Genomic DNA, 24257 nt, shown 5'->3' on the forward strand with positions numbered 1-24257 from the left:
AGCCATCCCTGCATGAGCAAGTCTGTGTGGATGTAATTAATTTAAATGCCTCTACATACTAGTAGTGCCAATGCTATATCACACCTGCACTGGCCCTTTAAGTTTGTGGATAGAACCCCCAAAACAGCCACCTCCATTTTGTCAGTCCAGCTTTTTCCTTGTGCCCTACTACAGTCCGGTGATCAAGGAATCATAAGAGACCTAGGTAAGGAGCCCAGACTTTGTTTCTCAGCTATTTGCTAAAAAGTGTTTTATACTGCTACCCGTGCCTGTTTACTGTAGGCTCCCTGTGTTTCAGGCAGCTTGGTATTTTTAAACTGCTTTTTATTTTTTTTATTTTTTTATTTTTAGTCGTAACTGCTTGAAATTTCCCTCCTAGTTTGTGGCAAAAGACTGCATAAAACCCACCTCCTCTTTTTTAAGTAAAGATGTTACATACAACTCAGTGGCTAACCAGAGTGTGTTTAGGAGACTTCTTAACCTGTTTCTGTGATTTAAATTGTGTTTAGAAACCATCTGCATCACCTATATTTGCCTTGAAAAAGCTGCATATCTGAGAATGCCACTGAGGCACCTTTTTTTCTACTGGCATGTGCTTTTGGAGGTGTCAATAAATGCCTTTTTGCCCTGAGATAGCAGGTTTGAATACATTTTACAATCCATCTAGCTAATCCTTGTTTCGAAATAGGATTACCTTTATGAGGCTGTTGGAAAGCAACAAAAAGTAATTTCTTTTTTCTAAAGTCTTTCGTTCCATCTATATAATACATTAGAACTCTAGAGATCAAGAGTGTGCAGAGCTCTTTCAGCAGTAGAATCTGGCTGTGGAAAGACGACTTTCAATTCGACTGACTGATTAATATGAAAGGGTGAAACCACGTTTGGTAAAAAAAAAAATGGATTTGTTCTAATTACTACTTTGTGTTTGTGTACTTGGAGGAAAGGTTTGTCTAAAGTAAATGCTTGAATTTCACTTATTCTTCTTAAGGAAGTGATTACTAGAAAGAAAGCAACCTTTCATGTGAGAAACTGAATAGCACAAGAGTGCATGGGTTCAAATAGGGGACCCATAAGTCTTGTGAGCACAATATTAAGATTCCATGCAGGAGCTGGTGGTATTCTAGGTGGAATAATTCATATAAGCCCTTCCATAAATGCTTTTATAACAGGAACCCTAAACAGAGAGGTATGTTTTGTAGGTAGGCTGATATTGCTGTTGAATGAATTTTAATAGACAAGATGTGCTTTTTGAAAATACAGCAAATAACACCCAATATCCTGTACTGATGCTTTAAGTGAATACATTTTTTTTAGGGCGGCAGTAATATACAAAACATTTCCATTTATTTGCGTAGCACTGTCTGGTTGTCTGGTTACGTGCTTGTTTTAGAATGTCCATACATTCTAATGTAAGCTGTAGGTATCCAAATTCTATGACCTCAGGAGCCAAATCGCCAAGTTGAGCACTTTGGGATTGGGATGCCTGATTTGACCCCTGTTCTGAGTTAACAGGTCTGGTCTGTTTGGAAGCTTGTGATGTGGTACTACAGACAGATCCAACAGTGTTGTGTACCAGTGTTGACTTGCCCATATGAGAGCTATGAGTATCATAGTGAGGGAAGTGTGGCGCATTTTGTTGACCAGAAATGGAAGAGTGAGAAAAGCGTTAGCAAATATCCCTGACCAGTTGATCCATAGAGCATTGCCTGTGGATTGAGGGTGTGGGTGTCTGGATGCGAAGTTTTGGCATTTTGAGTTTTCGCTTGTTGCAAAAAGGTCTATGTTTGGAGTTCCTCACATCTGAAAGTAATATTGAATTACTTGGGTTGAATCTCCCATTCGTGTATTTGTTGCTGCATCCTGCTTAGAAGGTCCGCCAGCTGGTTGTGTATCCCAGGGATCTATTCCGCTAGCAGGTGAATGCGATTGTGAATTGCCCATTTCCATATTGTTTGTGGTAGAAGGGACAATTGGGATGAGTGTGTGTGTCCCCCGTTTTTTCAGATAATACATTGTTGTCATGTTGTCTGTTCTTATTAAGACTATTTTGTGTCTGATCTGTGGTTGGAATGCTTTGATGGCAAAGGACACTACTAGTAATTCCAAGTGGTTTATGTGGTAAATTTTCTGGATTAAGTCCCATTCCCCTTGTATTGTGAGATTGTCGAGATGGGCTCCCCAACCTGTCATTGACGCATCTATTGCGATTATGGTCTGTGGCACAGGGTCCTGAAATGGCCACCCTTTTGCTAAGCTGCTGTGATTCTACCATTGCAGCGATTGTAAGTTTTGCGGTCTAACAACACTAGATCCTGTAGCTGACCGTGTGCCGGAGACCATTGTCGCGAGAGACACTGTCTGCTGTGGCCTCATGTATAGACATGCATTCGGCACTATTGCTATGCATGATGCCATCATTCCAAATAGTTTCATGACAAATATTTCTGTGTAAGCTTGATTGACTTGCAATTGGGATATGAGGGAGTGAAAACCTTGTATCGGTTGTGGATTTGGGTAGGCTAATGCTGACTGAGTATTCAGAATTGCTTCTAGATAAAGTTGAATTTGTGCAGGCTGAAGGTGAGACTTCTGGTAATTGATTGTGAACCCTAATTTGTGTAGGGTATCTATTTGTGTATTGTGTGTGTTCTTGGCAGTTTGGAACGGTACTGGATTTTATTAACCAGTCTTATAGATAAGGGAAGACATGTATGTGTTGCCTTCTGAGGTATGCTGCGACTACAGATAGACATTTTGTGAACACTTTTGGTGCTGTTGTTACCCCAAAGGGTAGTACCTTGAATTGATAATGCTTGGCTGCTATTACGAACCTAAGGTATTTGCAGTGAGCTGGGTGTATAGGAATGTGGACGTAAGCATCCTTTACGTCTAACGCTGTCATGTAGTCTTGTTTTTGTAGCGAGAGAATGACATACTGTACAGTGACCATGTGAGAATGCTCTTACAGGATATATAGATTGAGAGGCCTGAGACCGAGAATGGGTCTGAAAGTACCTTCCTTTTTTGGTATAAGGAAGTATAGGGAATATACTCCTGATCCTTGCTGTGAGATGGGAACTGTTTATATTGCGTGAGTAGCAGAGATTGTACCTCTTGTTTTAGTAGAATAGTGTGTTCTTGTGAGAGTCTGGGAGAACGAGGTGGAATGTTTGGTGGAGTAGAGATGAGCTCTAGGCAATAACCATTGTGGATAATTGAGAGTACCCATTGATCTGTACTAATTTTTTGCCAGTGAGATTTAAAATGTTGCAGTCTTCCTCCCACAGGAGATGTATGGTGCTGTGGAATGTTTGGGAAGTCATTGTTTTGTGGATGTAGCAGCACCCTTTGAGCCTGGGAATTTACCTCTGGACGTGAAATTTTGTCCTCTGTAAGAGCCTCTGAATGCCCCCCCCCCTTGTGTAATACTGCCAGCCTCACTTTGAATGGGAGGTGTAAGCCTCTGTAGTTCGCGTTTTAAATCCTCCCCTAAATTGTGGTTTTCGAAAAGAACCCAGAAATGGTATGGTATGAAGAGCTCCCATGGCTTTTGCTGTGTCTGAATCTTTTTAAAGTTTTTGTATAGTTGTGTCCACCTCTGGTCCAAAAAGCTGCTGTTTATTAAATGTCATATTAAGTACCGTCTCCTGTATCTCTGGTTTGAAACCAGAGGACCTCAACCACAGATGTTGCCTAATGGTAACGCTGGAATTAATTCCTCTAGCTGCAGTGTCAGCTGCATCTAGAGCAGACCTATTTTTCTATACCAACCATATGAGAAAAAGGTTGAAAGAGTAGAGAATTTCCAAACCGAAGATCCCGGAGCGAGAGAGAACACATCAGAGCCCGATGGCGAAAGAAAACAATCCAACAAAGGAGTTGATGCCCAGGCACACTATCACCGAGAGAAGGAGTCACTCGATCCCGTGACTCAACAAAAAAAAAAAAAGACTTCTTCGAAGAAAAACAACTTGTAACACTCCAAGCCCAACACTAGATGGTGATATATGCACAGATTGTTTATCTGCAGCTACACATGCCCTCGAACATATATATAAATAGACACACAAAATATATAAACTAAGAACCGTTCCTGAGATATTAATGCCTCACAGTTGCCACAAAACCAAGATTTAACAAATTCTCAAGAGAGAAGCACTTGGCTCAGAAGAAGGTGGTAATGGAGAGTTAAAAAGGGAGCCACAGAAGAATGGCTAGGCAGTGAATCATAGAATGCGAATGTGATGATGTTTTAATTAAAAAAAAAAATTGGTTTTATAAATAATTATGAGGTGTATGGTGCAACATCGAATTGATTCCCAGTTGTAGAGATTGAAATATCCTTCAACATCATCTCCATTGGGTATTCTCGCGAAGAGGATGTATTTGCAGAGACGGACAGGAGGATCAGTATCAGAGAACAAAAGCTGTCTCTATTCACCCTTTTCAAGCACCCCTACCTATGCAAGTGTAATGTGTGGATAAGTTAATCAAGGTACTAACTATGTCCAGGCAGAAGTAGGACAGAATTGGGAGAATTCAACTGCTACTGTGGAATCTGAAGGCACAAGGTTAATCTTGACATTGCTATGAAGTAACAAAGTGTTTTGGTACATATTTCAAGGATGTCTTGGGCATGATTAAAACAAGTCACACCATACAATGACAGGCAATAACATACCATACTATATAATGACAAGTCTTACAATATAAGTGTCAAATTCTCGTGTAGCCATTTTAGAAAGAGCTCCAAGCAAGTTAGTTGGACACATTAGGCAGCTGTGCACTTTAACCTAGATATATTTTATTCGGCTTCACATTATTTTTACAATAACCAGTTTTACAGTCTTGTTTTATTTTCATTTATGTAACTGTTTTTGCTTAATTCAGCACTGTGTTCTCAAACAAGACATTCTTGATCACTCTGGGCTTCATTGAAGGCTACAGTTTGGTACATTGCCCGTGAACGTGGCAGAAGTTTAGTCTCCAACATTCGTAGAAAACACACATCCTTACGACATTTTCTTAGAACATCAGCTGTGTTATTATAAAAACACTTCCTAGTCCCATTACACGTTAAGAGGGAGATTCCAGCCAGGGAACCATGACTGTACGCTGATTGCTGAATGCTTCGCTACAGATGCTAACGCAGACTACAGGCCTTTGCTCAGGTATGAGGGTTAATGTCCTCCCGGGGGAACCTGAAAGGCAGAATTAGTGCTTAACATGCTGTGCTCAGATTATGACTTAGATAAGAAATAGTCCATCAATCCTAGTGACAATATGATAGCGTTATTCTTATGCTTCACTCTTCTCGTCACTATTTTAATACTGTCATGTTGTGTTGTCCTGGTTATTGCAGCTCACGCTTTGCTATTTAAGATGCAGTTGTTTTATTAAACCGGTTATTGAAACATATACTGCTTCTGTCTATCATTTGTATATGAGACTGTATTGTGAATGAGAGAACGGGATGTGACCTGAGTAACCACGACTTCCCTGAGAAGCCTAATATGTCATGCGCTTGGCTGCCCAATCATCCGTGTCTCTTGGCAGAGATGAGCCACTGCTAGTTAGCTGGAGCAAAACCCGGATTTAGAGCGACAGGTGTCACCCACCATGGGTCAAACTCAGTCTCCCACACCATGGACGATCTTGCTGCTCAAAATCCAGTAGTCTCATTAGAATAATGAGAGCCTACGTGACATGGCACCGCCAACGTTTGGTCAGGCTCTAATTTTCGGGTCCTCCGGAGTATCTCTGTCTCATTATACATAATGATTCCTCAATGCCGTATGCGGAGACATCCGTGGTGCTGAGGATTTCCAACACAGCTGTGTAGGTGATCCTACAACAGCTGGAGGTTGTTCAAGCTTGAACTTTAAAAGGAAAACCCCATTTTGGTGTGCCTTCTCTGAACTCATAGTGTTACTATAATGGCGAATCCCCAACAGGTACAAATAGCAGTTAACATGAGACAACCTTTAACAGCACATTTATTAGCAAATAGCCTAAAAGCCCAGGCAGGTCCCGTCATATTTGTGGTGGACGCCCATGCAGCTTACAAAACAGAACTTTTTTTTTTTTACTCTTGGGTCATATTTCCAGCAGTTGATGGGAACACAAATACATTTCACCAATATACACCTGCGAATGCGCCTGGACAATACAGAGCATACACATATTTAGAGATACATCTATCTTATCAAGAACATAATAATTGCCTTGATGGCGCCCTACCCCACACAATATTACCAGTAAGGTTAGGTCCACTAAGTAATGACGGTCCTACCTGGCCTTTATTGGCCACCTATACACCACATCCTGCAGTTGCAAATTTAGCAGTAGCTGAGGTTCGCCGTTATATATTGAATTAATAGCGATATATAGACGACTAGAAAATTTGTGATGCAAACACTAAACACAAACCCAGCACGTGCTACTCCAGCACATCCACATGCTGCAACGCCAGGTATAAATCCTGACAAGGTACATTCTATCATGGGTAAAGTACCCGCCATATGAGAGGAAACTCTGTTTTGGCTAGCACAGAAAATTAACACACTGGAGGCAGTATTTCCTCCTACGGGACCTCAGGATAAACATAGAATATTAACAATGTGCTTGCCTTATGGGATGGTCCCTACAGTAGAAAACTGTAATACTTGGGGCATGGTATTTGCTGCGCTCTATACAACAGCACACAGTACACCGACACTTGCCAATTTACCAGAAGTGTTGAAACAAATTCAAGACGAATACGGGGCTGCCCCGGCCCTAGATTTGGGGATGCAATTGATGGGCAATTTTGCCACTGTATCCTCAATCATTTTAAGTAATCTTAAAGGGGAAGCGGTCGCACTTGCAGTGCGCATGCGGCTTCATGACGTTCCACAGCAGGATCAGGAACGAGAGCTGCATAAAATAATAGCAGAGACCTATTCAAGTATTGGTCGAGATAGCTTAGGGGCCAGACCACAAAAAATACAATTTCAGGGTAAATCGAATAAAGATACTCCCAAGCAGGCACCTGAGGGTAATAAGAAACGCTGGGATAAAAAGCAACAAACTCCTAAGAAAGAGAGGGGAGAATCTCCGCGTATGGAGACCCCACAGAATAGGTATAATCTCAGAAATAGAGATAATATAAAAACGGCTGATATATCAATATACTGATACACGCCAATATTGTTCTTTTCAGGACTCATCGGAAAAAAAGAAATGAGAGAGTTGGGCGATCAGAGCGAAGAAAAGAATACGTGAAACCGAGCCAGGAATCACAACGCTCTTCGGAGGTTTCTGTTAAAAAGGAAGAGAAACCCACCCAACAAAAATAACAATTTAAAAAGAAAAAGGTGGCAGCAGTCGCAGTCTGACATGCAACACAGAAAGAGGGTCCTCTTGAAGAACAAGAATTGGGCTCTAGCCTTGCTAGACAGTGCGGCAGAGGTCACAATAGTTTGCCGGAATCTTCTAGAGCATCTGGAGGTGAAAGCAACTGATGACTTTATACAAGTAGAAACTGCCGACATGCGTGTCTCCACGCCGGATAGGGTGTACAAAGTAACGTTACAGTTAGAAGGAGACATTGAACGCACAATGGATGCAATCTTTTGGAATCACATAGTAAACGTATATGATGTCCTGTTGGCCGAACAAGATTGGCCATCTGACTTTGTCCGTACCTGCCCATATGGAGAAGAAGTCATTAAGCCTTCCTTCTCGCCCCTTGATCCAGAGGAACTCGCTGAATCCTATTCTATTGAATGGGCTTTGACACAAGCACCTGCATTTTACAGAAATCATGTGGGATGGGATAAAGAATCCCCCTACCATGTAGTTCCAATTAAAAGTGAACCTCAGCCACAACCGCAGTATCCTATAAAACATGAAGCAAAAGCAGCAGTGAGAGAAATAGTCACGCAATTAGAGTACCAGGGTGTGATTGAACCCTGTGTCTCGCCAATGAATAACCTATTATTCCCCGTAGCTAAACCAGGCCATTCATACAGAATAGTCTTAGACTACAGACATTCAAACAGTCATACACGTACCTATGCTATCCAAAACTCGCATAGCACAGCACTAATGAACAATATAGTGCATAAAAAATACAAAACACTAGACATTTCCAATGGGTTTTTCTGCCATAATATAGCGCCTGAGAGTAGAGACTTAACAAGTTTCAGCGCACTAGGCTCCCAGAAAAAATTCTGTTGTTTACCTCAGGGGTATAAGAACAGCCCAGGACTGTTCGCAGCTCGTGTCACTGCTATTTTGCACGAGATTAAACCTGAAGCATTGTCCTACGTAGATGATATCTATGTCACGGATGATGAATTACTACAACATTTAGGACGGGTAGCCCGCATTGTTGTAGGGTTTGCCAAATTTGGCTACAAATTGAACTTTTAAAAAACAAAAATAGCCTTCTTCAGCGTCCGGTTTCTAGGATACGAGCTGTCAAGTGAAGGGAAGAGCCTAGCGCCACAATTCTTAGAGAAATGCGCACAGTTACAACCACCGAATACGATTAAAAAAACTCCAATCACTATTGGCTTTCCTAAATTTTGGCAGAACCTACATTCCAGATTATGCTGCACGCATAAAACATTTATATGACCTAATACGTCCCGATTTTTCAAGTAAATTCTGGCCAATTGAACATACACGTATACTTCGAGAGTTGCAGACAGACATGCTTGCAGCACAACATTTACATACGAGGGACAACAAAAAACATTTGGTCTTCAGAGTAATAGCTGGGGCCATCGGTGACGTTTAATGAAGGTGAGACAGTCCCGATTGCATCCAAATTGCACTTATACTCAGCGGCAGAACAACGCTTTGCTCCCACTGAGAAAATCCTTACTGCTGTGCAGATGGCTGTCATTAAAGAACGACCTCTTGCCCAAGGAAAATGCATTATTGTTGTTTCTCCAATCCCAGCCTTAGAGGCTGTTACAAAAGCTAGGGTTCCAAACGCAAAAGCATTACATCCACATTGCATACAACGGGCTACGTCTCTGACGGCCACTGATGTAGACTACATTTTTGACCCAAAGTTACAAACTCAGGAATTTTTACAATATGAAATAGAATATATAGTTCCAGCAAATACTTTGCCTATTGACCAATATCATAGAGTCATGTACACCGATGGCTCTGCACAACCTGAAATTGGAACTAAACATCAATGTTCTGCTGCTTGCGAAGTTGAAAGCGGCTATATGGAGGGCGATACATTTTGTCCTCTACATCCCTTTACACAAACCTTAAGGAATTGTACAGCACAATTTGGTAGAACTAAAAAGCTCTGCTGATGGCACTGGAACACACGGATCCTGCACAGCCTACGCTGATTGTTTGTGATTCATATTATTGTGTCCAGTCCTTTAATGAATACCTGCATTATTGGCGCCAGAATGGGTTGAGAGATTCCAAAGGCAACACCATTAAACACAGACTACTGTGGGGGAAAGAAGCTGACCTAAAAGAGACACTTCCGAATGTCCATGTTGTGCACACACTTGGACACCAGCGCATTGGAATACATGTTGCTGGAAATACACTGGCTAATGAAGCCGCAAAGTCAGCAGTGGCTGTGGCCGCTGTAGCTGCAGTGACTCGTTCGAGTTCAAAATCAGACGCAATCATTTGGGCTCCTGTGTCAGCTACGGCTAATAGTATGCCCTATCCTAAAGGATTTCCTAACATATATCACTATCGTATGGGAGGTATGCTGAACACTGAGGTTAAGATACCAGGCGTAGGTGTATGAGACATTCCCAACAAAGACATAAGAGCACAATTGTAGGAAGTTGGCTCTGTATGTACTATTTCAAAGTAAGAAATAGCATGCACAGAGTCCAAGGGTTCCCCTTAAAGGTAAGATAGTGGCAAAAAGAGAATTTTAATGCTCTATTTTTTGTGGTAGTGTGGTCGAGCAGTAGGCTTATCAGAGGGTAGTGTTAAGCATTTGTTGTACATACACAGGCAATAAATGAGGAACACACACTCAAAGACAATTCCAGGCCAATAGGTTTTTATATAGAAAAACATATTTTCTTAGTTTATTTTAAGAACCACAGGTTCAAGATTTACAAACAATACTTTAAATGAAAGGTATTTCACTCAGGTATCTTAGGAACTTTGAATCAACACAATAGCATGTACAGTTTTGGCAAAAATGGCAATAAGCTATTTTAAAATTGGACACAGTGCAAAATTCAACAGTTCCTGGGGGAAGTAAGTATTGGTTAGTTTTGCAGGTAAGTAAAGCACCTACAGGGTTCAAAGTTGGGTCCAAGGTAGCCCACCGTTGGGGTTCAGGGCAACCTCAAAGTTACCACACCAGCAGCTCAGGGCCGGTCAGGTGCAGAGGTCAAAGTGGTGCCCAAAATGCATAGGATTCAATGGAGAAGGGGGTGCCCCGGTTCCAGTCTGCCAGCAGGTAAGTACCCGCGACTTTGGACGGCAGACCAGGGGGGTTTTGTAGGGCACCGGGGGGGGGACACAAGTCAGCACAAAAAGTACACCCTCAGCGGCACAGGGGCGGCCGGGTGCAGAGTGCGAACAGGCGTCAGGTTTGGAACTGGTTTCAATGGGAGACCCAGGGGTCTCTTCAGCGAAGCAGGCAGGCAAGGAGGGGCTCCTCTGGGTAGCCACCACCTGGGCAAGGGAGAGGGCCACCTGGGGGTCACTTCTGCACTGGAGGTCGGATCCTTCAGGTCCTGGGGGCTGCGGGTGCAGTGTCTTTACCAGGCGTCGGGTTCTTTGAAGCAGGCAGTCGCGGTCAGGGGGAGCCTCTGGATTCCCTCTGCAGGCGTCGCTGTGGGGGCTCAGGAGGGTCAACTCTGGCTACTCACGGGCTCGCAGACGTGTAGTCCTTTAAAAGTTGTTTCTTTGTTGCAAGTTTCAGTCTTTGTGGAACAGGGCCGCTGTCCTCGGGAGTTCTTGGTCCCTTTAGATGCAGGGTAGTCCTCTGAGGACTCGGAGGTCGCTGGACCCTGGGGGACGCGTCGCTGTTGCAGTTTTTCTTGAAGGGGGGAGACAGGCTGGTAGGGCTGGGGCCAAAGCAGTTGGTGTATCCGTCTTCTCTGCAGGGCTTCAGGTCAGCAGTCCTTCTTCGTCTTCAGGTTGCAGGAATCTAGTTTCCTATGTTCTGGGGGGCCCTAAATACTCAATTTAGGGGGGTGTTTAGGTATGGGAGGTTAGTAGCCAATGGTTACTAGCCCTGAGGGTGGCTACACCCTCTTTGCGCCTCCTCCCGGAGAGGAGGGGGGCACATCCCTAATTCTATTGGGGGAATCCTCCATCTGCAAGATGGAGGATTTCTAAAAGTCAGAGTCACCTCAGCTCAGGACACCTTAGGGGTTTGCCCTGACTGGCCAGTGACTCCTTGTTTTTCTCATTATCTCCTCCAGCCTTGCTGCCAAAAGTGGGGACTTGGCCGGAGGGGGTGGGCATCTCCACTAGCTGGGATGCCCTGTGGTGATGTAACAAAGGGGGTGAGCCTTTGAGGCTCACCGCCAGGTGTTACAGTTCCTGCAGGGGGAGGTGAGAAGCACCTCCACCCAGTACAGGCTTTGTTACTAGCCACAGAGTGACAAAGGCACTCTCCCCATGTGGCTAGCAACATGTCTGGTGTGTGGCAGGCTGGGAAAACTAGTCAGCCCACAGTGGAAGTCGGGTATGTTTTCAGGGGGCATCTCTAAGATGCCCTCTGGGTGTATTTTACAATAAAATGTACACTGGCATCAATGTGCATTTATTGTGCTGAGAAGTTTGAAACCAAACTTCCCAGTTCTCAGTGTAGCCATTATGGTGCTGGGGAGTTCGGGTATGACAGACTCCCAGACCATATACTCTTATGGCTACCCTGCACTTACAATATCTAAAGTTTTGCTTAGATACTGTAGGGGCATAGTGCTCATGCACCTATGCCCTCACTTATGGTATAGTGCACCCTGCTTTAGGGCTGTAAGGCCTGCTAGAGGGGTGACTTATCTATGCCATAGGCAGAGTGAGGTTGGCATGGCACCCTGAGGGGAGTGCCATGTTGACTTAGTAATTTTCTCCCCACCAGCACACACAAGCTGGCAAGCAGTGTGCATGTGCTGAGTGAGTGGTCCCCAGGGTGGCATAAGACATGCTGCAGCCCTTAGAGACCTTCCCTGGCATCAGTGGTACCAGTTACAAGGGTCTTACTTGGATGCCAGGGTGTGCCAATTGTGTAGACAAAGGTAAAGGTTAGGGAAAGAACACTGGTGCTGGGGGTTGGTTAGCAGGCCTTAGCACACTTTCAAATCATACCTTGGCATCAGCAAAGGCAAAAAGCCAGGGGGTAACCATGCCAAGGAGGCATTTCCTTACAACAATTGATTAAAGCAGCGTATGAAGGGGTGGCATCTGCCCATGCTGGTGTGGCAGCTACAATTTCGATCTTGCAGGCCCGTTATTGGTGGCCAGGTCTCTACAAAGAGACTAAGCAGTATGTCCTTTGCTGTCACATCTGTCAACAAATCAAAGTTTCCACTGTCAAGCGCCCACCGCAGACACCCCTCTTAATTTCAAACAAACCATTACAGTGTGTGTACTTGGACCACTGTGGTCCCCTAACACCTGATAGTGCATACAAATATTTTTTAGTCGCTGTTGATTCATGCTCCAGATTTGTATGGGTGTGGCCACAATGCTCGGCTGATGCTCGGACTGTTATTAAAGATTTGCGAGTCTTTATCAGTACATATGCAGTTGTGGCTTTCCATTCGGACCAGGGCTCTGCTTTCGCCTCAAGGGCATTCAGGGACTCCATGGCTTCGTTGGGGGTCCAACTCCATACTCGTCTCTATTTCATCCAGAGGGAAATATGGTTGTGGAGCGATTAAACCGCAATTTAAAGTAATCCTTAACAGCCAGAGTCTTAGGTACGGGTCGTAGTTGGCTTTATCACCTGCATGGAATCCAGAGAGCACTAAATAATCTGCCTAGAACAGAGGTCTCCAAACTTTTTAATGCCGCGCCCCCCCAGTTGAAAAATAAAAATCATTGGGCCCCCCCTCAGAATTTTCACAATTATTTTATAAACATGGCAATGATTAAATATGTCTAAACCTATTTTAACATTGCAGTTCAGTACTGTTACCTTTTTAAAACTGCAATAACATGCTTCGTACTTCATATGAGGGCCTGTTCGAAACTCAAATGTATGTTCCGGATATTGATGGTCCTGGTGTGGAGGCAGCAGAAACACCTTTTGACATAAATGAACGTGCCACTGTCTTACAGGAATTGCAACAGTTCCTTGATGATAATTCTTCCAAAAGTGCCGCCTCCACAGGAATTAAGGATGTGCCTTTAAAATCTACTGGCTGGGTTCCCAGAGTTGGGGATCTTGTACATGAAAAAGTTGCAGTGAAAAAGGAATTTGGCCCTTCTTATCGAGCACCAGTCCCTGTACTAGGGATACACAGTACCAGAACTGTTATTCTACCACCGTTGGCGGGTGTCAAAGAAAATCGTTTTGTCTCTATTGACAATGTCAAACTACACCATGTGGCCGATCCTACACAGCCGACCAAGAGGAACATCCAGTAGTTCCCGAATCCCTCTCACTACTGGTGAAGAAGTTCCTCTACAAGTTGTTTACACCAACACGGACACCTCTCCGAGCATGGGGAGGGTGGAAGATAATCTTGCATTAGTTCCATTAACATCAACTAATTTAGAAACATGTGACCAAGACAACTCGACTTCAAGCCAAACGGATGGTGCTGTCTATAGTGTGTCACCACAGGAAACACCAACTCCACCACTGACAATGGCTCTGCCATTTGCACGAACTGCCTCTGGTTATTTTGCTGACTTAAACGATTATTTTTCAGACTCATTCGCCTCTTTGATAGCAGATTTGTCAAGTACACGTAAGCTAACAAAATGGCTTAAAGAAAAGTATTTTATTTTTCCATGGAACTATCTATGGCTCTCTTTGAATGTCCTAGCCTTTCTACTTTGGATTGGTTTTGTCATTACTTTTTCTTGTTAATACATGGTAATTTTTTACCTGAAAGATCGACAGTTGCACAGGTGGAGGAGGTTTTGAAACCACATTTTTCATCACAAAGTTCGAAGAGATTTATCCTTTGTAAACATTTCCGCAGTGCCAATTCCTGATGGGATTGTCTGGGACAAAGTAATGTTTGATATATATGGTCCCACGGAGGTTATTCAAATACCGTATGTGTTCAAATTATCAATGAATGATATAGTAATACCAGGTATTGTTTCTGATGATTGGGATGTGAAAACAGTTGATTCTATGATGACTGAATAGACACATCATACTGTCTTTGAAAACGTAGATGTTTATCAATTTAAAGAAGATTATGGTGATATGTTTTGCTATAATTATTATGGGCACCATTTCATACATAGAGCCAGCAGTCCAAAAACTGTTTTTAATTACACGCAATGGGAACATTGCCCAATAACATACCATACTATATAATGACAAGCCTTACAATATAAGTGTCAAATGACAAACTATAATGTCGTGTAGGCTCTCATTATTCAAATGAGACTACTGGATTTGAGTGGCAGAATCGCCTGCAGTATGTATGTGGTTACTATACCCGCATGTTTGGATGATGCATAGCAAGGGTCCGGCATAATACTTCTAAACCCCCTGTGGAATTTATAAAACTTTTTTGACACCCACTGGTATCTACTGGCCACAATAACCACCCACCAGGACGTGACAGTGAAGCATTAAATGTGCCATTCTGGGCCCATTCATCGAGCTGATCTTCAGTTGCATTTATATACTTTTGCCATTTGTAAAATTTGCAGGAGCAGGAATACTGGGTGCATTCAATTCCTTAATCATTGCTAAGCCTAAACAACTTGTTTGTTGTACAGTTTCATTTAAAAATATAATTTGAACAGGTATCAGGCATGCTCTAAATAAAGCTTCCTTCCCCCTTATTTGTGAATTTCGTGTTCCCCACACACTTTTTATGTCAATCGACTTCAGCCAATATTCATAGCCTTCTACAACCAACACAAAACAAAGGAATACGGATAAATGAATTTCGTATCTGTCATTAATATGTGTACATTTTCCATTAATGGCAATTTATAATAATATGACTCAGCATTTTTAACATTGTGCCCAGAAAAATATGACAATTTTTCTTAATAAGTTTTAGAACTCCCTTGTGGTGGAGTAGGACAATGTTCCCATTGTGTATAATTAAAAATAGTCTTTGAGGTACTTGCTCTGTGAATGAAATGGTGTCCATAATAATTATAGCAAAAGGACACAATGCTCTCAAATATGGTAAAATACTGCAATTCAGTCATCATGGAATCAACTGTTTTCACATCCCAGTCATCAGAAACAACTCCAGGTAGTATTACATCGTTCATTGAAGGTTTAAACACATATGTTATTTGAATGACCTCTGTCGGGCCGTATGTATCAAATGTAACTTTATCCCACACAATCCCATCAGGAATTGGGATAGCGGAAATGTTCACGAAAGACAAGTCTCTGCGGACCTTGTGAGAAAACAAATGGGGTTTTAGAACCTCATCCACCAGTTCAACTGTTGATCTTTCAGGAAGAAAACGACCATGTATTAATAAAAAGAAAAGAATGTTGTGATGGAGCCAATCCAAAAAGAGGAAAGCTAGTACAATCAAGGAAAAGCCACAGATAGTTCCATGGGAAAATAAGGCAATTTTTTGTAAGCCAGTTTATCAACCTATGTGTTTTTGGCAGTTCAGATGTAGACGAGGCAAATGTGAAAGTGCTGTTGACGTCGGCAAAGTATCCAGAAGCAGTTCGTGCAAAGGCTTGGGCCCTATTTGTGGGAGGAGAACTGGTAGGGGTCTTCCGCGGTGGTTCATAGTAAACAACGCCATTCTTCTGTGTTGAAGTTGTGTTAAATTGATCAGTACCTTCTGTATTGTTTGTTGTAACAGATGTTAGTGGAATTAAAGCAAGATCATTTTCCAGCCTCCCCCAGCTCGGAGAGGTGTCAGCGTTGCTCCTCAAAACTTGTAGAGGGACTTCTTGACCAGTAGTGAGACAGATTCAGGAACTACTGTCTGCTCCTCTTGGTCTGATGTGCAGGTTCAGCCACCTGGTGTAACTTGACATGGTTGACAAATACAAAACGATTTTCATTAGCACCAGCCAACGGGGGTAAAATGACAGTGCTGGTACAGTGTATTCCCAAGACTGGGACCAGTGCACTATAAGAAGGACCGAACTCCTTTTTCACAGCAACTTTTTCACGTACTGGATCCCCAACTTTAGGAATCCAGCCAGTAGGTGTTACTGGTACATCCTTAATTCCTATGGAAGCAGCACTGGCAGAAGCGTTGTTGTCACGGAACTATTGTAATTTCTGCAAGACAGTGACACGTTCCTTCATGTCAAAGGGTGTTTCTGCCGCCTCCACGCCAGGGCCATCAAGATCTGGAACATACATTCGAGTTCCGAACCGGCACTCTTATGAAGTACGATCCCCCAGGGACCTTCTAGGCAGATTATTAAGTGCTCTCTGAACTCCATACAGGAGATTAAGCCAACTACGACCCGTACCTAAGACTCTGGCTGTTAAGGACTGCTTTAAATCACGGTTTTGTCGCTCCACAACACTATTTCCCTCAGGATGAAATGGAGACGTGTAATGGAGACGGACGCCTAATGAAGTCATGGCATTTCTATATGCCCTTGAGGAGAAAGCAGGGCCCTAGTCTGAGTGGAAAGCTGCAACTGCATATGTACCGATAAAGACGTGCAAATCTTTAATAACAGTCCGAGTGTCAGCTGAGCATTGAGACCACACCCATAGAAATCTGGAGCATGAGACAACAGCGAATAAAATGTATTTGTATGCACTATCCAGTGTTAGGGGACCACAATGGTCCAAGTACACACATTGGAAAGGTTTGTTGAAAATTAGGAGGGGTGTCTGCGGTGGGTGTTTGATGGTGGAACCTTAATTTGTTGGCAGATGTCACAACAAAGGACATACTGCTTGCCCTGTTTTTATAGACCTGGCCACCAATAACGTGCTTGCAACAACGCCACACCGGCATGGGCAGATGCAACCCCCTTATACGCTGCTTTAATCAACTCAGATATTATGTCTTTGTTGGGAATTACTCGAACCCCCACACCTGGTATCTTTACTTCAGCATCTGGGCATCCTCCCATTTGGTTGGAATATTTAGCAGGAAATGCTTTTGGATAGGGTGTGCCTTCAGCCGTGGCTTTCAGGGCAGCCCAAATGTCATTGTACGGTTTCGTTCCAGAATGGGTTACTGCAGCAACAGCAGCCATAGCTACTGCTGACTTGGCGGTTTCTTCAGCCAGTGTATTTCCAGCAATGCACATTCCAACGCACTGGTGTCCAAGTATAAGCACAACATGGAAGTTTGGTAGCATTTCCTTCAGATCCGCTACTTTCCCCCACAGAAGTCTGTGTTTAATGGAGTTGCCTTTGGAATCTCTGAACCCATTCTGGCGCCAGTAATGCAGGTATTCATTGAAGGACTGGACACAGTAGTACAAATCACAATCAGTGTTAACCGTGCAGGATCCGTGTGTTCCAGTGCCATCTAGCTATGCTGTGCAATCTCCTAGGGTTTGCGTGTATGTATGTTGTGGACAAAATTTGTTATCCTCCATGTAGCCACTTACGACTGCGCAAGCAGTCAAGCATGATTGTTGTGTGTCAATTGCAGGTTGTGCTGAGCCATCGGTATACATGACTAATACTGATCAATAGGCAGCGGATTTGCTGGAAATGGGTATTCTAGTTCATATTGCAAAAATTCCTGAGTTTGTAATTTTGGGTAAAAAAATGTAGTCGACATCAGTGGCTGTCAAAGTCGTTGCTCATTGGATCCAACTTGGATCTTATGCCTTAGCATTTGGCATGCTAGCTTTAGTAACAGCCTCAAGGGCTAGGATTGGAGAGACAACAATAATGTGTTTGCCTTGGGCTAGAGGTCTTTCTTTAATGACTGTCATCTAAACAGCAGAGAGAATTTTCTCAATGGGAGCAAAGCATTCTGCTGCTGAATACAAATGTGATTTGCATGCAATCAGGACTGTCTCACCTTCATTGAAAGTTACATAGGTGAAACCAATGGCACCAGCAATAACTGACGACCCGATTTTTTTTGTTGTCCCTTGTGTGTAGGTGTTGTGCTGCAAGCATGTCTGTTTGCAAAGCTCTAAGAATGTGTGTGTTCTCGACTGTCCAAAATATACTTGAAAAGTCAGGACGTATGAAGTCAAATAAAGGTTTTATGCGTGATGCGTAATCTGGAATGTAAATTCTGCCAAAATTCAAGAAACCAAATAGGAATTGGAGTTTATTTTTAATTGTATTTGAAGGTTGTAACTTTCTGCATTGTTCCAAGAATTGTGGCAGTAGGGTCTTTCCTTCACTTGATAGCTCACATCCCTAAAAGAGGATGCTAGGAAGGCTTTTTTTTTTTTAATTGAATTTGTAATCGCACTCAGCAAATCTCACAACATTGCGGGCTACCCCTCTTAAATGTTGCAGCAATTCATCACCCGTGAGATAAATATCATCTACATAGGACAATGCTTCAGAGTCAATGTCGTGCAATATTAAAGTCACACGAGCCGCGAACAGTCCTGGACTGTTCTTGAACCACTGGGGTAAATTACAGATTTTTTTCTGGGAGCATAGTGCACTGAAACTTGTTAAATCTCTACTCTCTGGCACTATATTTTGGCAGAATAAACCAATGGAAATGTCCAATGTTTTTTATTTTTTACGCACTATGTTGTTCATGAGTGCTGTGCTATGTGAATTCTGTATAGCGCATGTACATGTATGACTATTCAAATGTCTGTAGTCTAAAACTATTCTGTATGAATGGTCCGGTTTAGCTACTGGGAATAAGGGATTATTCATTGGTGAGACACAGGGTTTGATTACACCCTGGTACTCCAGTTGTGTAAGGAATTCCCTCACAGGTGCTTTTGCATCATGTTTTATTGGATATTGGGGTTGAGGTTGGGGTTGATTTTTTAATAGGGATTACATGATAGGGGGAATCTTTATCCCATCCTACGTGGTTGCGATATAACGCGGGTGCCTGCGTCAATGCCCTAGAGATGGCGTAGGATTCTGCGAGCGCCTCAGAAACAAGGGGAGAGAAAGAAGGTTTAGTAACATCTTCCCCATATGGGCAGGTACAGATAAATTCAGGTGTCCAATCCCTTTTGGCCAATACAATATCATATGTTTACAACGTGGTCCCAAAAGATTGCGTCTATTGTGCACTCTATGTCTCCTAACTGTAACGTTATTTTATACACCCTATCAGGTGTGGAGACATGCATGGCTGCAGTTTCTACTTGTAGGAAGTCATCCGTTGCTTTCACCTCCAGATACTCTAGAAGATTCCGGCGAACTATTGTGACAGCTGCTGCGCTGTCTAAAAGCGCTAATGCCCACTTCTTGTTCTTTAATAGAGCCCTCTTCTTGAGTGGCACGTCGAACTGCAACTGCTGACACTTTTTTCTTTTTGAATAGAGGTTTTTGTTGGGGAAGTTTCTCTTCTTTTTGCACAGAAACTTCTGTTGAGCGTTGCGATTCCTGTCTCGGTTTTACACACTCAGTTCTTTACTCTGACCGCCCACCTCTCACTGCATTTTTCTGGTGAGTCCTGAAAGGAACAAGATTGGAGTGTATCATTATATTGATATCGGTCAGGTGTTTTTATATTATCTCTATTTCTGAGATTATATCTTTTTTGTGGGGTCTCTGTATGCGGAAATTCTCCCCTTTCTTTTTTAGGTGTTTGTTGTTTTTTATCCCAGCGTTTCTTAGTACCCTCAGGAGCTTGCTGGGTAGAATCATTAATAGATTTACCTTGAAATTGTGGTTTTGTAGGTCAGGCCCCCAGACTATCTCGACCAATGCTAGAGTAGGTCTCTGTGATAATCTTTGGCAGCTCACGTTCTTGATCCAGAGGAGGAACGTCCTAGAGCCGCATGCGCACCGCTAGTGCAACTGTTTCCCCTTTAAAGTTACTTAATATAATTGAGGATACCATGGTAAAGTTGCCCATTAGTTGCATCCCCAAGTCCAGGGCCCGGGTAGCCCCGTATTCATTTTGAATTTTTTCCAACACGTCTAGTAAGTTGCCAAGTGTCGGTGTACTGTGTGCGGTAGTATAGAGCATGGCAAATACTGTGCCCCAGGTATTACAGTTATCTACAGTGGGAACCATCCCAAATAGCAAGCACATAGTTGGTATTCTGTGTTTATCCTGAGGTCCCGTATGAGAAAAAACTGCTTCCAGCGAGTTTATTTTTTTATGAGCTAACCAAAACAGAATTTCTTCTTGTTTGGCAGGTAACTTCACCATGATCGAATGTACAGTCGTAGGATTTACGCCTGGTGTTACTGCATGTGGTTGCGCTGTTGCAGCACATGCTGGGTTTGTATTCAATGTTTGCATTACAAACTGTAATGATCATCTATATATTGCCGTCAGATCAGCATATAGGCGGCGGACTTCAGCTATCGTTAAGTTCGCTGCAGCAGGGTGAGGTGTATAAGTGGCCAATGAAGGCCAGGTAGGACCATCATTACTTAGAGGACCTAATCTAATGTGTAAAATGGTGTGGGGTAGGGCACCATCAAACCAATTATTATGTTCTTGATAAGATAGGGTTATCTCTAGATATGCATATGCTCTGTATTGTGCAGGTACGTTTGCAGGTGTATAGTGATAAAATGTATTGGTGTTCCCAACAGCTGCTGGAAATGTGACCCAAGAATACAAAAGTTCTGTTCTATAGGCTGGGTGAGCCTCAACAACATCTGTGACTGGACCCCCCTAGGCCATTAGGCCATGTGCCAGTAAATATGCAGTAAGGGGTGGTCGCATATTGACTGCAATAGCTACCTGTTGTGGATTCACCATAATGAATGGTAAGTTTTGTTTAGAGATAAGCACACCAAATGGGGATTATCCTTTTAGAGCTCAAGCTTGAACAACCTACAGTGTTAGTTAGCTACCCCCTACTTAGCTGAGGAGGAAATCCTCAATACCACAAATGTCTCCATATATAGTACTGAGGTGTCTTTGTATGTAGGGAGACAGAGATACTCAGGAGGACCTGAAAATTAGAGCCTGACCAAACGTTGGCAGCGCCATGTCGCATAGGCTCTCATTATTCTAATGGGACTACTGGATTTGAGCGGCAGAATCGCCTGCAGTGTGAGGGACTGAGTCTAACCCACTACAGGTGACACCTGTCGGCCTAATCTGGGTTTTGCTCAGGCTAACTAGCAGTGCCTCATCTCCACCCAAGAGCAGGGATGATTGGGCAGCCGAGCGCATGACACAATTGACTCCTCAGGGAAATCATTGTCACTCAGATCTCATCCGTTTCTCTCAGTTACATTAGTCTCACACATACGACAGTCAGAGGCAGTAGATGTTTCAATAAGGTTTTAATGAAGCAACTGCATCTTAGTTAATAAAGTATGTACTGCAATAACCAGGACAATGAAGCATGACAGGATTAAAATTGTGACAAGGAGAGTGAAGCATAAAATACCGCTACCATGTTGTCACTAGATTCATTAAACTAATTCCTACAGAGGCTATGTTAGAGCACAGCATGTTAACCTCTAGTTCTGCCCTTCATGTTCCCCTGGGAAGAAGACATCCCTCATACCTGAGCAAGAGTCCTGGAGTCTGCATAAGCAGCTGTAGCAAAGCCTTCAGCAATCAGCATACAGTCGTGGTCATCTGGCTGGAATCGGGCAGTGAAGAGTTTTTATAATAAGGATGTGTATGTTTCTATGAATACCAGAGACAAAGTGTTACCACGTTTACCGGCAACCTATCTTACTGCAGCCTTGAGAGAAGCACAGAGTGAAGGAAATGTCTTGTTTAAGGACGCAGTGCTGGCCTAGGCAAAGAACAGATAGATAGAGATAAATAAAACAAGACTGCAAATGTGGCTATTGTTAAAATAATAAAGCTGAATAAAATATATCTAGGTTAAAGTGCACAGCGGCAGGCCTAGTGTGCTAAAATAACGTGCATGGAGCTATAACTAAAATGGCTACACAACAATACCATAACACACCAAACCATACTATATGATGACAGGCCAAACCATACTATACAAAACAATGGCAGGTCATACCATATCATACAATGACAGCCCATACCATACCACAGGCTATATCATACTATACCATACGACAGGCAATATCGTACCCTACTATACAATGACAGGCTATACCATACCATAGTATACAATGGCAAGCAAGCAATATAATAAACTATCACAAGCCAAGCCATACCATACTATACAATGACAGGTCATACCATACAATGACAGGCCATATCATACCATTCTCTACAATGACAGGCCATACCATACTATACAACACAATGTCAAGCCACTCCATACTATAGAATGAAAAGTGATACAATACCATACTATACAATGACAGGCATCATCATACCATAACATACTGTAACATTACAAGCCATAAGATACCATACAATGGCAGGCCATTCTATTCTATAGCGTACAATGCCAGGCCATACCATACTATACTATGCATTGACCAATCACACCATATCATACTATACAGGCACAAGCCATGCCACACCATAATTAACAATGACAGGCAAGCCTTGAAAAATCATAAAAATGGTACTAGACCTGGAGGTCGAGTAACTTGAGTAATCTACTTGACCTAACTGTAATGTACTTGACCTGTAAAGGGGTCTCAAATTGTTTGATACTAGGCAAATAGTTTACCCCCATCTTCCCATCTGGGCTTCTTGGCGCCACCGTCTGGGAAGGCCCTCGACCCGGAGCTGCACACTGAGGAATTTGGGGAATGGAAAGAATGAGAGCAGCATGCTCTCCCCTGACAGAAGGCACATGACTCACATGCCCTCTAAGGGGCCCGTCCTGCCACAGCGTCTTGCGCAGATGCAAGCTCAGTTTGAGTAATTTGCAGCAGTAGGTGAACACTCTCTACTGGGTCCAATGTGTATTCAGCAAAGCTGAATCACAACATGTGGCCACGACTGTCTAGGAAACAGCCCGCACGGGCATGAAAAGAGCTCAATAATAGAGTCAAGGCAGAACAAGGAGGAAACAGACATTGGTTACCCCAGCAATTTCCTAAATAAAGAAATACAGGAAATAAATCAGTACCAAACAGAAACAAATCAGATGATGAAGTATAAAGGAAAAGCACTTATATGGCTGCTGAGCAGCGAAGAAAGAAGAAGTGCTTTTTCTTGACACTGCTTATATATGGGATCCTCTCTATGGCTGTTGGAGTGTTCACTCAAAAAACTCTTGGGAGTTCTAGTTTTCTGTTTATGTGTAAGGTTGCTGAGTAATAAATAAATAAAGGGAAAGAAAGCATAATCTGAGCCTCCTGTCCTGACATAGAATCAACCTTAGCTTCTGGATTTACACAGTAGTACATTAAAAACAAGTGAACTCATCTCAATGAGGCTGCCAAAAAGAAATCACAATGGTATATCGACTAAAAGAAGAATAAACAACTTCCCATCCAGAATTAAATGTGTGTCTCTCAAGGAGGATGATTAACAGTCAGAAAAAAATATTTTCTTCATGGATACTGGTTTGATGACACGACAGGATAAAACTATGAAGCAGCTATGAAACAATTATGCGGCAAGAAATGGCAAATTATAGCACATTCGCTGTGACATGTCACTGCTGGGACTTTTTTTTAGCAAAAATATGCATCAAGCTAAAAACGATGGTAATGCTTCAAACAAGCACTGGGAGATTCAACAGACTGGGCCTCACAAACCTGCAATGAGCTTTTCAAAGTATTTCTTTTTCCTACAGGCATATGGAATACAAAATTAAAAGGTGAAAGTAAAAAAGCAAATGTGCCCCAGTATAAAGATGGTATACATATGCTTCCAAAGAAAAAAAAAAAAAAAAAGCGCTGCAGCAGGTGGCCACAAAATAAGGCGCAATGTGCAGTAAAAATATAACAAAAGTGAAGAACTGGACTACCAGCGCAGTTGCTGAAAGGAACTACTTTTCAAGGAGTTGTGCACCTGTGATCAGGAAAAATACCATCACCTGCAGTGCAAGACATCCAATGGCTTAAGTGGGCAAACCCAGTGACCCATGTGGGATGCTGTGGTGGGCAGAAGCTAAACTT

The 24257-nt window shown here is 42.8% G+C and overlaps 1 protein-coding gene across 7 annotated transcripts in view; it reads right to left on the reverse strand.

Moving 5' to 3' along the window:
- The window catches only part of TRIO (trio Rho guanine nucleotide exchange factor), a 3522386-nt gene that overhangs the window by 3276016 nt on the left and 222113 nt on the right, over window positions 1-24257 (reverse strand). The window lies entirely within an intron of this gene.

Source organism: Pleurodeles waltl, chromosome 2_2 (genome assembly GCF_031143425.1).
Source record: "Pleurodeles waltl isolate 20211129_DDA chromosome 2_2, aPleWal1.hap1.20221129, whole genome shotgun sequence".
NCBI lineage: Eukaryota > Metazoa > Chordata > Amphibia > Caudata > Salamandridae > Pleurodeles > Pleurodeles waltl.